This window comes from Hoplias malabaricus, unplaced genomic scaffold, assembly GCF_029633855.1.
Source record: "Hoplias malabaricus isolate fHopMal1 unplaced genomic scaffold, fHopMal1.hap1 scaffold_54, whole genome shotgun sequence".
NCBI lineage: Eukaryota > Metazoa > Chordata > Actinopteri > Characiformes > Erythrinidae > Hoplias > Hoplias malabaricus.
Window position 1 is genome coordinate 140209 of NW_027101162.1, and position 15523 is coordinate 155731.

Here is a 15523-nt window from a genome sequence, read left to right on the forward strand (position 1 = left end):
TGAGAGCGCCGAATCCTAGCCACTAGACCACCAGGGACACCGTTTTCAGCCACGTCTGAAAGGAAGGAGATAGGATTAAGTTCAGGGGCTAGGGCTAGGCTTTTGCCAGACGTACTCGTTCTACAATCATAGGAGAGCATCCGAGTCTGTCCTAAATGCACTTGTCAGTTTTCAGTCCAACTCTTTAGGCTAGCACCTTTGATAGCTCAGTTGGTAGAGCTGAGGACTGTAGTTGTTAAAAAGGCGATCCTTAGGTCGAGGGTTCAAATCCGGCTAGAAGAAGACTTTTCTTTTCCCTCGCGCCACTGCGGGATATCATGGCCAGGTGCCTGCCTGCAGATGCGCTGGCATGCCAGAGTGCAATCTGCTGAAGGCAGTGACGGATCATTTACACTGTTCCATTCAAATTTCTCAAACTTTATCTTGCCTCCCTAAAAGACTTGCAGACTTGAAAGCATAAAGCCACGCTGGTGTGGGTGTGTGGAGGTGGTGAATGAGGCAGCAACGTGTCGTTTAGAAGTTTGGCAAAAAAGGAAGTAGCAGAAGGAGGACGCTTTACATTCCTTTAACCTACACAGCATGTGCGTGGGGGGCTTCCAGAGTCTTGTAGTGGACTTGGTGTGCAAGAAAGCACACGCTTCCCTGACCGGGAATCGAACCCGGGCCGCGGCGGTGAGAGCACCGAATCCTAGCCACTAGACCACCAGGGACACCGTTTTCAGCCACGTCTGAAAGGAAGGAGATAGGATTAAGTTCAGGGGCTAGGGCTAGGCTTTTGCCAGACGTACTCGTTCTACAATCATAGGAGAGCATCCGAGTCTGTCCTAAATGCACTTGTCAGTTTTCATTCCAACTCTTTAAGCTAGCACCTTTGATAGCTCAGTTGGTAGAGCAGAGGACTGTAGTTGTTAATAAGGCGATCCTTAGGTCGCGGGTTCAAATCCGGCTCGAAGAAGACTTTTCTTTTCCCTCGCGCCACTGCGGGATATCATGGCCAGGTGCCTGCCTGCAGATGCGCTGGCATGCCAGAGTGCAATCTGCTGAAGGCAGTGACGGATCATTTACACTGTTCCATTCAAATTTCTCAAACTTTATCTTGCCTCCCTAAAAGACTTGCAGACTTGAAAGCATAAAGCCACGCTGGTGTGGGTGTGTGGAGGTGGTGAATGAGGCAGCAATGTGTCGTTTAGAAGTTTGGCAAAAAAGGAAGTAGCAGAAGGAGGACGCTTTACATTCCTTTAACCTACACAGCATGTGGGTGGGGGGCTTCCAGAGTCTTGTAGTGGACTTGGTGTGCAAGAAAGCACACGCTTCCCTGACCGGGAATCGAACCCGGGCCGCGGCGGTGAGAGCGCCGAATCCTAGCCACTAGACCACCAGGGACACCGTTTTCAGCCACGTCTGAAAGGAAGGAGATAGGATTAAGTTCAGGGGCTAGGGCTTGGCTTTTGCCAGACGTACTCGTTCTACAATCATAGGAGAGCATCCGAGTCTGTCCTAAATGCACTTGTCAGTTTTCAGTCCAACTCTTTAGGCTAGCACCTTTGATAGCTCAGTTGGTAGAGCTGAGGACTGTAGTTGTTAATAAGGCGATCCTTAGGTCGAGGGTTCAAATCCGGCTAGAAGAAGACTTTTCTTTTCCCTCGCGCCACTGCGGGATATCATGGCCAGGTGCCTGCCTGCAGATGCGCTGGCATGCCAGGGTGCAATCTGCTGAAGGCAGTGACGGATCATTTACACTGTTCCATTCAAATTTCTCAAACTTTATCTTGCCTCCCTAAAAGACTTGCAGACTTGAAAGCATAAAGCCACGCTGGTGTGGGTGTGTGGAGGTGGTGAATGAGGCAGCAACGTGTCGTTTAGAAGTTTGGCAAAAAAGGAAGTAGCAGAAGGAGGACGCTTTACATTCCTTTAACCTACACAGCATGTGCGTGGGGGGCTTCCAGAGTCTTGTAGTGGACTTGGTGTGCAAGAAAGCACACGCTTCCCTGACCGGGAATCGAACCCGGGCCGCGGCGGTGAGAGCGCCGAATCCTAGCCACTAGACCACCAGGGACACCGTTTTCAGCCACGTCTGAAAGGAAGGAGATAGGATTAAGTTCAGGGGCTAGGGCTAGGCTTTTGCCAGACGTACTCGTTCTACAATCATAGGAGAGCATCCGAGTCTGTCCTAAATGCACTTGTCAGTTTTCAGTCCAACTCTTTAGGCTAGCACCTTTGATAGCTCAGTTGGTAGAGCTGAGGACTGTAGTTGTTAATAAGGCGATCCTTAGGTCGAGGGTTCAAATCCGGCTAGAAGAAGACTTTTCTTTTCCCTCGCGCCACTGCGGGATATCATGGCCAGGTGCCTGCCTGCAGATGCGCTGGCATGCCAGAGTGCAATCTGCTGAAGGCAGTGACGGATCATTTACACTGTTCCATTCAAATTTCTCAAACTTTATCTTGCCTCCCTAAAAGACTTGCAGACTTGAAAGCATAAAGCCACGCTGGTGTGGGTGTGTGGAGGTGGTGAATGAGGCAGCAACGTGTCGTTTAGAAGTTTGGCAAAAAAGGAAGTAGCAGAAGGAGGACGCTTTACATTCCTTTAACCTACACAGCATGTGCGTGGGGGGCTTCCAGAGTCTTGTAGTGGACTTGGTGTGCAAGAAAGCACACGCTTCCCTGACCGGGAATCGAACCCGGGCCGCGGCGGTGAGTGCGCCGAATCCTAGCCACTAGACCACCAGGGACACCGTTTTCAGCCACCTCTGAAAGGAAGGAGATAGGATTAAATTCAGGGGCTAGGGCTAGGCTTTTGCCAGACGTACTCGTTCTACAATCATAGGAGAGCATCCGAGTCTGTCCTAAATGCACTTGTCAGTTTTCAGTCCAACTCTTTAGGCTAGCACCTTTGATAGCTCAGTTGGTAGAGCTGAGGACTGTAGTTGTTAATAAGGCGATCCTTAGGTCGAGGGTTCAAATCCGGCTAGAAGAAGACTTTTCTTTTCCCTCGCGCCACTGCGGGATATCATGGCCAGGTGCCTGCCTGCAGATGCGCTGGCATGCCAGAGTGCAATCTGCTGAAGGCAGTGACGGATCATTTACACTGTTCCATTCAAATTTCTCAAACTTTATCTTGCCTCCCTAAAAGACTTGCAGACATGAAAGCATAAAGCCACGCTGGTGTGGGTGTGTGGAGGTGGTGAATGAGGCAGCAACGTGTCGTTTAGAAGTTTGGCAAAAAAGGAAGTAGCAGAAGGAGGACGCTTTACATTCCTTTAACCTACACAGCATGTGGGTGGGGGGCTTCCAGAGTCTTGTAGTGGACTTGGTGTGCAAGAAAGCACACGCTTCCCTGACCGGGAATCGAACCCGGGCCACGGCGGTGAGAGCGCCGAATCCTAGCCACTAGACCACCAGGGACACCGTTTTCAGCCACGTCTGAAAGGAAGGAGATAGGATTAAGTTCAGGGGCTAGGACTAGGCTTTTGCCAGATGTACTCATTCTACAATCATAGGAGAGCATCCGAGTCTGTCCTAAATGCACTTGTCAGTTTTCAGTCCAACTCTTTAGGCTAGCACCTTTGATAGCTCAGTTGGTAGAGCAGAGGACTGTAGTTGTTAATAAGGCGATCCTTAGGTCGCGGGTTCAAATCCGGCTCGAAGAAGACTTTTCTTTTCCCTCGCGCCACTGCGGGATATCATGGCCAGGTGCCTGCCTGCAGATGCGCTGGCATGCCAGAGTGCAATCTGCTGAAGGCAGTGACGGATCATTTACATTGTTCCATTCAAATTTCTCAAACTTTACCTTGCCTCCCTAAAAGACTTGCAGACATGAAAGCATAAAGCCACGCTGGTGTGGGTGTGTGGAGGTGGTGAATGAGGCAGCAACGTGTCGTTTAGAAGTTTGGCAAAAAAGGAAGTAGCAGAAGGAGGACGCTTTACATTCCTTTAACCTACACAGCATGTGGGTGGGGGGCTTCCAGAGTCTTGTAGTGGACTTGGTGTGCAAGAAAGCACACGCTTCCCTGACCGGGAATCGAACCCGGGCCGCGGCGGTGAGAGCGCCGAATGCTAGCCACTAGACCACCAGGGACACCGTTTTCAGCCACGTCTGAAAGGAAGGAGATAGGATTAAGTTCAGGGGCTAGGGCTAGGCTTTTGCCAGATGTACTCGTTCTACAATCATAGGAGAGCATCCGAGTCTGTCCTAAATGCACTTGTCAGTTTTCAGTCCAATTCTTTAGACTAGCACCTTTGATAGCTCAGTTGGTAGAGCTGAGGACTGTAGTTGTTAATAAGGCGATCCTTAGGTCGCGGGTTCAAATCCGGCTAGAAGAAGACTTCTCTTTTCCCTCGCGCCACTGCCGGATATCATGGCCAGGTGCCTGCCTGCAGATGCGCTGGCATGCCAGAGTGCAATATGCTGAAGGCAGTGACGGATCATTTACACTGTTCCATTCAAATTTCTCAAACTTTATCTTGCCTCCCTAAAAGACTTGCAGACATGAAAGCATAAAGCCACGCTGGTGTGGGTGTGTGGAGGTGGTGAATGAGGCAGCAACGTGTCGTTTAGAAGTTTGGCAAAAAAGGAAGTAGCAGAAGGAGGACGCTTTACATTCCTTTAACCTACACAGCATGTGGGTGGGGGGCTTCCAGAGTCTTGTAGTGGACTTGGTGTGCAAGAAAGCACACGCTTCCCTGACCGGGAATCGAACCCGGGCCGCGGCGGTGAGAGCGCCGAATCCTAGCCACTAGACCACCAGGGACACCGTTTTCAGCCACGTCTGAAAGGAAGGAGATAGGATTAAGTTCAGGGGCTAGGGCTAGGCTTTTGCCAGATGTACTCGTTCTACAATCATAGGAGAGCATCCGAGTCTGTCCTAAATGCATTTGTCAGTTTTCAGTCCAACTCTTTAGGCTAGCACCTTTGATAGCTCAGTTGGTAGAGCGGAGGACTGTAGTTGTTAATAAGGCGATCCTTAGGTCGCGGGTTAAAATCCGGCTCGAAGAAGACTTTTCTTTTCCCTCGCGCCACTGCCGGATATCATGGCCAGGTGCCTGCCTGCAGATGCGCTGGCATGCCAGAGTGCAATATGCTGAAGGCAGTGACGGATCATTTACACTGTTCCATTCAAATTTCTCAAACTTTATCTTGCCTCCCTAAAAGACTTGCAGACTTGAAAGCATAAAGCCACGCTGGTGTGGGTGTGTGGAGGTGGTGAATGAGGCAGCAACGTGTCGTTTAGAAGTTTGGCAAAAAAGGAAGTAGCAGAAGGAGGACGCTTTACATTCCTTTAACCTACACAACATGTGGGTGGGGGGCTTCCAGAGTCTTGTAGTGGACTTGGTGTGCAAGAAAGCACACGCTTCCCTGACCAGGAATCGAACCCGGGCCGCGGCGGTGAGAGCGCCGAATCCTAGCCACTAGACCACCAGGGACACTGTTTTCAGCCACGTCTGAAAGGAAGGAGATAGGATTAAGTTCAGGGGCTAGGGCTAGGCTTTTGCCAGATGTACTCGTTCTACAATCATAGGAGAGCATTCGAGTCTGTCCTAAATGCACTTGTCAGTTTTCAGTCCAACTCTTTAGGCTAGCACCTTTGATAGCTCAGTTGGTAGAGCAGAGGACTGTAGTTGTTAATAAGGCAATCCTTAGGTCGCGGGTTCAAATCCGGCTCGAAGAAGACTTCTCTTTTCCCTCGCGCCACTGCGGGATATCATGGCCAGGTGCCTGCCTGCAGATGCGCTGGCATGCCAGAGTGCAATATGCTGAAGGCAGTGACGGATCATTTACACTGTTCCATTCAAATTTCTCAAACTTTATCTTGCCTCCCTAAAAGACTTGCAGACTTGAAAGCATAAAGCCACGCTGGTGTGGGTGTGTGGAGGTGGTGAATGAGGCAGCAACGTGTCGTTTAGAAGTTTGGCAAAAAAGGAAGTAGCAGAAGGAGGACGCTTTACATTCCTTTAACCTACACAGCATGTGGGTGGGGGGCTTCCAGAGTCTTGTAGTGGACTTGGTGTGCAAGAAAGCACACGCTTCCCTGACTGGGAATCGAACCCGGGCCGCGGCAGTGAGAGCGCCGAATCCTAGCCACTAGACCACCAGGGACACCGTTTTCAGCCACGTCTGAAAGGAAGGAGATAGGATTAAGTTCAGGGGCTAGGGCTAGGCTTTTGCCAGATGTACTCGTTCTACAATCATAGGAGAGCATCCGAGTCTGTCCTAAATGCACTTGTCAGTTTTCAGTCCAACTCTTTAGGCTAGCACCTTTGATAGCTCAGTTGGTAGAGCAGAGGACTGTAGTTGTTAATAAGGCGATCCTTAGGTCGCGGGTTCAAATCCGGCTCGAAGAAGACTTCTCTTTTCCCTCGCGCCACTGCCGGATATCATGGCCAGGTGCCTGCCTGCAGATGCGCTGGCATGCCAGAGTGCAATATGCTGAAGGCAGTGACGGATCATTTACACTGTTCCATTCAAATTTCTCAAACTTTATCTTGCCTCCCTAAAAGACTTGCAGACTTGAAAGCATAAAGCCACGCTGGTGTGGGTGTGTGGAGGTGGTGAATGAGGCAGCAACGTGTCGTTTAGAAGTTTGGCAAAAAAGGAAGTAGCAGAAGGAGGACGCTTTACATTCCTTTAACCTACACAGCATGTGGGTGGGGGGCTTCCAGAGTCTTGTAGTGGACTTGGTGTGCAAGAAAGCACACGCTTCCCTGACTGGGAATCGAACCCGGGCCGCGGCAGTGAGAGCGCCGAATCCTAGCCACTAGACCACCAGGGACACCGTTTTCAGCCACGTCTGAAAGGAAGGAGATAGGATTAAGTTCAGGGGCTAGGGCTAGGCTTTTGCCAGATGTACTCGTTCTACAATCATAGGAGAGCATCCGAGTCTGTCCTAAATGCACTTGTCAGTTTTCAGTCCAACTCTTTAGGCTAGCACCTTTGATAGCTCAGTTGGTAGAGCAGAGGACTGTAGTTGTTAATAAGGCGATCCTTAGGTCGCGGGTTCAAATCCGGCTCGAAGAAGACTTCTCTTTTCCCTCGCGCCACTGCCGGATATCATGGCCAGGTGCCTGCCTGCAGATGCGCTGGCATGCCAGAGTGCAATATGCTGAAGGCAGTGACGGATCATTTACACTGTTCCATTCAAATTTCTCAAACTTTATCTTGCCTCCCTAAAAGACTTGCAGACATGAAAGCATAAAGCCACGCTGGTGTGGGTGTGTGGAGGTGGTGAATGAGGCAGCAACGTGTCGTTTAGAAGTTTGGCAAAAAAGGAAGTAGCAGAAGGAGGACGCTTTACATTCCTTTAACCTACACAGCATGTGGGTGGGGGGCTTCCAGAGTCTTGTAGTGGACTTGGTGTGCAAGAAAGCACACGCTTCCCTGACCGGGAATCGAACCCGGGCCGCGGCGGTGAGAGCGCCGAATCCTAGCCACTAGACCACCAGGGACACCGTTTTCAGCCACGTCTGAAAGGAAGGAGATAGGATTAAGTTCAGGGGCTAGGGCTAGGCTTTTGCCAGATGTACTCGTTCTACAATCATAGGAGAGCATCCGAGTCTGTCCTAAATGCACTTGTCAGTTTTCAGTCCAACTCTTTAGGCTAGCACCTTTGATAGCTCAGTTGGTAGAGCAGAGGACTGTAGTTGTTAATAAGGCGATCCTTAGGTCGCGGGTTCAAATCCGGCTCGAAGAAGACTTTTCTTTTCCCTCGCGCCACTGCGGGATATCATGGCCAGGTGCCTGCCTGCAGATGCGCTGGCATGCCAGAGTGCAATCTGCTGAAGGCAGTGACGGATCATTTACATTGTTCCATTCAAATTTCTCAAACTTTACCTTGCCTCCCTAAAAGACTTGCAGACATGAAAGCATAAAGCCACGCTGGTGTGGGTGTGTGGAGGTGGTGAATGAGGCAGCAACGTGTCGTTTAGAAGTTTGGCAAAAAAGGAAGTAGCAGAAGGAGGACGCTTTACATTCCTTTAACCTACACAGCATGTGGGTGGGGGGCTTCCAGAGTCTTGTAGTGGACTTGGTGTGCAAGAAAGCACACGCTTCCCTGACCGGGAAGCGAACCCGGGCCGCGGCGGTGAGAGCGCCGAATGCTAGCCACTAGACCACCAGGGACACCGTTTTCAGCCACGTCTGAAAGGAAGGAGATAGGATTAAGTTCAGGGGCTAGGGCTAGGCTTTTGCCAGATGTACTCGTTCTACAATCATAGGAGAGCATCCGAGTCTGTCCTAAATGCACTTGTCAGTTTTCAGTCCAATTCTTTAGACTAGCACCTTTGATAGCTCAGTTGGTAGAGCTGAGGACTGTAGTTGTTAATAAGGCGATCCTTAGGTCGCGGGTTCAAATCCGGCTAGAAGAAGACTTCTCTTTTCCCTCGCGCCACTGCCGGATATCATGGCCAGGTGCCTGCCTGCAGATGCGCTGGCATGCCAGAGTGCAATATGCTGAAGGCAGTGACGGATCATTTACACTGTTCCATTCAAATTTCTCAAACTTTATCTTGCCTCCCTAAAAGACTTGCAGACATGAAAGCATAAAGCCACGCTGGTGTGGGTGTGTGGAGGTGGTGAATGAGGCAGCAACGTGTCGTTTAGAAGTTTGGCAAAAAAGGAAGTAGCAGAAGGAGGACGCTTTACATTCCTTTAACCTACACAGCATGTGGGTGGGGGGCTTCCAGAGTCTTGTAGTGGACTTGGTGTGCAAGAAAGCACACGCTTCCCTGACCGGGAATCGAACCCGGGCCGCGGCGGTGAGAGCGCCGAATCCTAGCCACTAGACCACCAGGGACACCGTTTTCAGCCACGTCTGAAAGGAAGGAGATAGGATTAAGTTCAGGGGCTAGGGCTAGGCTTTTGCCAGATGTACTCGTTCTACAATCATAGGAGAGCATCCGAGTCTGTCCTAAATGCATTTGTCAGTTTTCAGTCCAACTCTTTAGGCTAGCACCTTTGATAGCTCAGTTGGTAGAGCGGAGGACTGTAGTTGTTAATAAGGCGATCCTTAGGTCGCGGGTTCAAATCCGGCTCGAAGAAGACTTTTCTTTTCCCTCGCGCCACTGCCGGATATCATGGCCAGGTGCCTGCCTGCAGATGCGCTGGCATGCCAGAGTGCAATATGCTGAAGGCAGTGACGGATCATTTACACTGTTCCATTCAAATTTCTCAAACTTTATCTTGCCTCCCTAAAAGACTTGCAGACTTGAAAGCATAAAGCCACGCTGGTGTGGGTGTGTGGAGGTGGTGAATGAGGCAGCAACGTGTCGTTTAGAAGTTTGGCAAAAAAGGAAGTAGCAGAAGGAGGACGCTTTACATTCCTTTAACCTACACAACATGTGGGTGGGGGGCTTCCAGAGTCTTGTAGTGGACTTGGTGTGCAAGAAAGCACACGCTTCCCTGACCAGGAATCGAACCCGGGCCGCGGCGGTGAGAGCGCCGAATCCTAGCCACTAGACCACCAGGGACACTGTTTTCAGCCACGTCTGAAAGGAAGGAGATAGGATTAAGTTCAGGGGCTAGGGCTAGGCTTTTGCCAGATGTACTCGTTCTACAATCATAGGAGAGCATCCGAGTCTGTCCTAAATGCACTTGTCAGTTTTCAGTCCAACTCTTTAGGCTAGCACCTTTGATAGCTCAGTTGGTAGAGCAGAGGACTGTAGTTGTTAATAAGGCGATCCTTAGGTCGCGGGTTCATATCCGGCTCGAAGAAGACTTCTCTTTTCCCTCGCGCCACTGCCGGATATCATGGCCAGGTGCCTGCCTGCAGATGCGCTGGCATGCCAGAGTGCAATATGCTGAAGGCAGTGACGGATCATTTACACTGTTCCATTCAAATTTCTCAAACTTTATCTTGCCTCCCTAAAAGACTTGCAGACTTGAAAGCATAAAGCCACGCTGGTGTGGGTGTGTGGAGGTGGTGAATGAGGCAGCAACGTGTCGTTTAGAAGTTTGGCAAAAAAGGAAGTAGCAGAAGGAGGACGCTTTACATTCCTTTAACCTACACAGCATGTGGGTGGGGGGCTTCCAGAGTCTTGTAGTGGACTTGGTGTGCAAGAAAGCACACGCTTCCCTGACCGGGAATCGAACCCGGGCCGCGGCGGTGAGAGCGCCGAATCCTAGCCACTAGACCACCAGGGACACCGTTTTCAGCCCCGTCTGAAAGGAAGGAGATAGGATTAAGTTCAGGGGCTAGGGCTAGGCTTTTGCCAGATGTACTCGTTCTACAATCATAGGAGAGCATCCGAGTCTGTCCTAAATGCACTTGTCAGTTTTCAGTCCAATTCTTTAGACTAGCACCTTTGATAGCTCAGTTGGTAGAGCTGAGGACTGTAGTTGTTAATAAGGCGATCCTTAGGTCGCGGGTTCAAATCCGGCTAGAAGAAGACTTCTCTTTTCCCTCGCGCCACTGCCGGATATCATGGCCAGGTGCCTGCCTGCAGATGCGCTGGCATGCCAGAGTGCAATATGCTGAAGGCAGTGACGGATCATTTACACTGTTCCATTCAAATTTCTCAAACTTTATCTTGCCTCCCTAAAAGACTTGCAGACATGAAAGCATAAAGCCACGCTGGTGTGGGTGTGTGGAGGTGGTGAATGAGGCAGCAACGTGTCGTTTAGAAGTTTGGCAAAAAAGGAAGTAGCAGAAGGAGGACGCTTTACATTCCTTTAACCTACACAGCATGTGGGTGGGGGGCTTCCAGAGTCTTGTAGTGGACTTGGTGTGCAAGAAAGCACACGCTTCCCTGACCGGGAATCGAACCCGGGCCGCGGCGGTGAGAGCGCCGAATCCTAGCCACTAGACCACCAGGGACACCGTTTTCAGCCACGTCTGAAAGGAAGGAGATAGGATTAAGTTCAGGGGCTAGGGCTAGGCTTTTGCCAGATGTACTCGTTCTACAATCATAGGAGAGCATCCGAGTCTGTCCTAAATGCATTTGTCAGTTTTCAGTCCAACTCTTTAGGCTAGCACCTTTGATAGCTCAGTTGGTAGAGCGGAGGACTGTAGTTGTTAATAAGGCGATCCTTAGGTCGCGGGTTCAAATCCGGCTCGAAGAAGACTTTTCTTTTCCCTCGCGCCACTGCCGGATATCATGGCCAGGTGCCTGCCTGCAGATGCGCTGGCATGCCAGAGTGCAATATGCTGAAGGCAGTGACGGATCATTTACACTGTTCCATTCAAATTTCTCAAACTTTATCTTGCCTCCCTAAAAGACTTGCAGACTTGAAAGCATAAAGCCACGCTGGTGTGGGTGTGTGGAGGTGGTGAATGAGGCAGCAACGTGTCGTTTAGAAGTTTGGCAAAAAAGGAAGTAGCAGAAGGAGGACGCTTTACATTCCTTTAACCTACACAACATGTGGGTGGGGGGCTTCCAGAGTCTTGTAGTGGACTTGGTGTGCAAGAAAGCACACGCTTCCCTGACCAGGAATCGAACCCGGGCCGCGGCGGTGAGAGCGCCGAATCCTAGCCACTAGACCACCAGGGACACCGTTTTCAGCCACGTCTGAAAGGAAGGAGATAGGATTAAGTTCAGGGGCTAGGGCTAGGCTTTTGCCAGATGTACTCGTTCTACAATCATAGGAGAGCATTCGAGTCTGTCCTAAATGCACTTGTCAGTTTTCAGTCCAACTCTTTAGGCTAGCACCTTTGATAGCTCAGTTGGTAGAGCAGAGGACTGTAGTTGTTAATAAGGCAATCCTTAGGTCGCGGGTTCAAATCCGGCTCGAAGAAGACTTCTCTTTTCCCTCGCGCCACTGCGGGATATCATGGCCAGGTGCCTGCCTGCAGATGCGCTGGCATGCCAGAGTGCAATATGCTGAAGGCAGTGACGGATCATTTACACTGTTCCATTCAAATTTCTCAAACTTTATCTTGCCTCCCTAAAAGACTTGCAGACTTGAAAGCATAAAGCCACGCTGGTGTGGGTGTGTGGAGGTGGTGAATGAGGCAGCAACGTGTCGTTTAGAAGTTTGGCAAAAAAGGAAGTAGCAGAAGGAGGACGCTTTACATTCCTTTAACCTACACAGCATGTGGGTGGGGGGCTTCCAGAGTCTTGTAGTGGACTTGGTGTGCAAGAAAGCACACGCTTCCCTGACTGGGAATCGAACCCGGGCCGCGGCAGTGAGAGCGCCGAATCCTAGCCACTAGACCACCAGGGACACCGTTTTCAGCCACGTCTGAAAGGAAGGAGATAGGATTAAGTTCAGGGGCTAGGGCTAGGCTTTTGCCAGATGTACTCGTTCTACAATCATAGGAGAGCATCCGAGTCTGTCCTAAATGCACTTGTCAGTTTTCAGTCCAACTCTTTAGGCTAGCACCTTTGATAGCTCAGTTGGTAGAGCAGAGGACTGTAGTTGTTAATAAGGCGATCCTTAGGTCGCGGGTTCAAATCCGGCTCGAAGAAGACTTCTCTTTTCCCTCGCGCCACTGCCGGATATCATGGCCAGGTGCCTGCCTGCAGATGCGCTGGCATGCCAGAGTGCAATATGCTGAAGGCAGTGACGGATCATTTACACTGTTCCATTCAAATTTCTCAAACTTTATCTTGCCTCCCTAAAAGACTTGCAGACTTGAAAGCATAAAGCCACGCTGGTGTGGGTGTGTGGAGGTGGTGAATGAGGCAGCAACGTGTCGTTTAGAAGTTTGGCAAAAAAGGAAGTAGCAGAAGGAGGACGCTTTACATTCCTTTAACCTACACAGCATGTGGGTGGGGGGCTTCCAGAGTCTTGTAGTGGACTTGGTGTGCAAGAAAGCACACGCTTCCCTGACTGGGAATCGAACCCGGGCCGCGGCAGTGAGAGCGCCGAATCCTAGCCACTAGACCACCAGGGACACCGTTTTCAGCCACGTCTGAAAGGAAGGAGATAGGATTAAGTTCAGGGGCTAGGGCTAGGCTTTTGCCAGATGTACTCGTTCTACAATCATAGGAGAGCATCCGAGTCTGTCCTAAATGCACTTGTCAGTTTTCAGTCCAACTCTTTAGGCTAGCACCTTTGATAGCTCAGTTGGTAGAGCAGAGGACTGTAGTTGTTAATAAGGCGATCCTTAGGTCGCGGGTTCAAATCCGGCTCGAAGAAGACTTCTCTTTTCCCTCGCGCCACTGCCGGATATCATGGCCAGGTGCCTGCCTGCAGATGCGCTGGCATGCCAGAGTGCAATATGCTGAAGGCAGTGACGGATCATTTACACTGTTCCATTCAAATTTCTCAAACTTTATCTTGCCTCCCTAAAAGACTTGCAGACTTGAAAGCATAAAGCCACGCTGGTGTGGGTGTGTGGAGGTGGTGAATGAGGCAGCAACGTGTCGTTTAGAAGTTTGGCAAAAAAGGAAGTAGCAGAAGGAGGACGCTTTACATTCCTTTAACCTACACAGCATGTGGGTGGGGGGCTTCCAGAGTCTTGTAGTGGACTTGGTGTGCAAGAAAGCACACACTTCCCTGACTGGGAATCGAACCCGGGCCGCGGCAGTGAGAGCGCCGAATCCTAGCCACTAGACCACCAGGGACACCGTTTTCAGCCACGTCTGAAAGGAAGGAGATAGGATTAAGTTCAGGGGCTAGGGCTAGGCTTTTGCCAGATGTACTCGTTCTACAATCATAGGAGAGCATCCGAGTCTGTCCTAAATGCACTTGTCAGTTTTCAGTCCAACTCTTTAGGCTAGCACCTTTGATAGCTCAGTTGGTAGAGCAGAGGACTGTAGTTGTTAATAAGGCGATCCTTAGGTCGCGGGTTCAAATCCGGCTCGAAGAAGACTTCTCTTTTCCCTCGCGCCACTGCCGGATATCATGGCCAGGTGCCTGCCTGCAGATGCGCTGGCATGCCAGAGTGCAATATGCTGAAGGCAGTGACGGATCATTTACACTGTTCCATTCAAATTTCTCAAACTTTATCTTGCCTCCCTAAAAGACTTGCAGACTTGAAAGCATAAAGCCACGCTGGTGTGGGTGTGTGGAGGTGGTGAATGAGGCAGCAACGTGTCGTTTAGAAGTTTGGCAAAAAAGGAAGTAGCAGAAGGAGGACGCTTTACATTCCTTTAACCTACACAGCATGTGGGTGGGGGGCTTCCAGAGTCTTGTAGTGGACTTGGTGTGCAAGAAAGCACACGCTTCCCTGACCGGGAATCGAACCCGGGCCGCGGCGGTGAGAGCGCCGAATCCTAGCCACTAGACCACCAGGGACACCGTTTTCAGCCCCGTCTGAAAGGAAGGAGATAGGATTAAGTTCAGGGGCTAGGGCTAGGCTTTTGCCAGATGTACTCGTTCTACAATCATAGGAGAGCATCCGAGTCTGTCCTAAATGCACTTGTCAGTTTTCAGTCCAACTCTTTAGGCTAGCACCTTTGATAGCTCAGTTGGTAGAGCAGAGGACTGTAGTTGTTAATAAGGCGATCCTTAGGTCGCGGGTTCAAATCCGGCTCGAAGAAGACTTTTCTTTTCCCTCGCGCCACTGCGGGATATCATGGCCAGGTGCCTGCCTGCAGATGCGCTGGCATGCCAGAGTGCAATCTGCTGAAGGCAGTGACGGATCATTTACACTGTTCCATTCAAATTTCTCAAACTTTATCTTGCCTCCCTAAAAGACTTGCAGACATGAAAGCATAAAGCCACGCTGGTGTGGGTGTGTGGAGGTGGTGAATGAGGCAGCAACGTGTCGTTTAGAAGTTTGGCAAAAAAGGAAGTAGCAGAAGGAGGACGCTTTACATTCCTTTAACCTACACAGCATGTGGGTGGGGGGCTTCCAGAGTCTTGTAGTGGACTTGGTGTGCAAGAAAGCACACGCTTCCCTGACCGGGAATCGAACCCGGGCCGCGACGGTAAGCGCCGAATCCTAGCCACTAGACCACCAGGGACACCGTTTTCAGCCCCGTCTGAAAGGAAGGAGATAGGATTAAGTTCAGGGGCTAGGGCTAGGCTTTTGCCAGATGTACTCGTTCTACAATCATAGGAGAGCATCCGAGTCTGTCCTAAATGCACTTGTCAGTTTTCAGTCCAACTCTTTAGGCTAGCACCTTTGATAGCTCGGTTGGTAGAGCTGAGGACTGTAGTTGTTAATAAAGCGATCCTTAGGTCGCGGGTTCAAATCCGGCTAGAAGAAGACTTCTCTTTTCCCTCGCGCCACTGCCGGATATCATGGCCAGGTGCCTGCCTGCAGATGCGCTGGCATGCCAGAGTGCAATATGCTGAAGGCAGTGACGGATCATTTACACTGTTCCATTCAAATTTCTCAAACTTTATCTTGCCTCCCTAAAAGACTTGCAGACTTGAAAGCATAAAGCCACGCTGGTGTGGGTGTGTGGAGGTGGTGAATGAGGCAGCAACGTGTCGTTTAGAAGTTTGGCAAAAAAGGAAGTAGCAGAAGGAGGACGCTTTACATTCCTTTAACCTACACAACATGTGGGTGGGGGGCTTCCAGAGTCTTGTAGTGGACTTGGTGTGCAAGAAAGCACACGCTTCCCTGACCGGGAATCGAACCCGGGCCGCGGCGGTGAGAGCGCCGAATCCTAGCCACTAGACCACCAGGGACACCGTTTT

General features: G+C 50.5%; 11 non-coding genes across 11 annotated transcripts; all 11 read right to left on the bottom strand.

Moving 5' to 3' along the window:
• Positions 1–638: 638 nt before the first annotated feature.
• Positions 639–710, bottom strand: trnae-cuc (transfer RNA glutamic acid (anticodon CUC)). Its single transcript has one exon. It is a non-coding gene; the product is annotated as a tRNA-Glu (tRNA).
• A 601-nt stretch (positions 711–1311) lies between these two features.
• trnae-cuc (transfer RNA glutamic acid (anticodon CUC)) lies at positions 1312–1383 on the bottom strand. Its single transcript has one exon. It is a non-coding gene; the product is annotated as a tRNA-Glu (tRNA).
• A 601-nt stretch (positions 1384–1984) lies between these two features.
• trnae-cuc (transfer RNA glutamic acid (anticodon CUC)) lies at positions 1985–2056 on the bottom strand. Its single transcript has one exon. It is a non-coding gene; the product is annotated as a tRNA-Glu (tRNA).
• Positions 2057–3330: 1274 nt separating this feature from the next.
• On the bottom strand, positions 3331–3402 carry trnae-cuc (transfer RNA glutamic acid (anticodon CUC)). Its single transcript has one exon. It is a non-coding gene; the product is annotated as a tRNA-Glu (tRNA).
• Positions 3403–4676: 1274 nt separating this feature from the next.
• On the bottom strand, positions 4677–4748 carry trnae-cuc (transfer RNA glutamic acid (anticodon CUC)). Its single transcript has one exon. It is a non-coding gene; the product is annotated as a tRNA-Glu (tRNA).
• Positions 4749–7368: 2620 nt separating this feature from the next.
• On the bottom strand, positions 7369–7440 carry trnae-cuc (transfer RNA glutamic acid (anticodon CUC)). Its single transcript has one exon. It is a non-coding gene; the product is annotated as a tRNA-Glu (tRNA).
• Positions 7441–8714: 1274 nt separating this feature from the next.
• trnae-cuc (transfer RNA glutamic acid (anticodon CUC)) lies at positions 8715–8786 on the bottom strand. The gene has a single exon. It is a non-coding gene; the product is annotated as a tRNA-Glu (tRNA).
• Positions 8787–10060: 1274 nt separating this feature from the next.
• On the bottom strand, positions 10061–10132 carry trnae-cuc (transfer RNA glutamic acid (anticodon CUC)). The gene has a single exon. It is a non-coding gene; the product is annotated as a tRNA-Glu (tRNA).
• A 601-nt stretch (positions 10133–10733) lies between these two features.
• On the bottom strand, positions 10734–10805 carry trnae-cuc (transfer RNA glutamic acid (anticodon CUC)). Its single transcript has one exon. It is a non-coding gene; the product is annotated as a tRNA-Glu (tRNA).
• Positions 10806–14098: 3293 nt separating this feature from the next.
• On the bottom strand, positions 14099–14170 carry trnae-cuc (transfer RNA glutamic acid (anticodon CUC)). Its single transcript has one exon. It is a non-coding gene; the product is annotated as a tRNA-Glu (tRNA).
• Positions 14171–15442: 1272 nt separating this feature from the next.
• Positions 15443–15514, bottom strand: trnae-cuc (transfer RNA glutamic acid (anticodon CUC)). Its single transcript has one exon. It is a non-coding gene; the product is annotated as a tRNA-Glu (tRNA).
• Between the last annotated feature and the right edge of the window lie 9 nt (positions 15515–15523).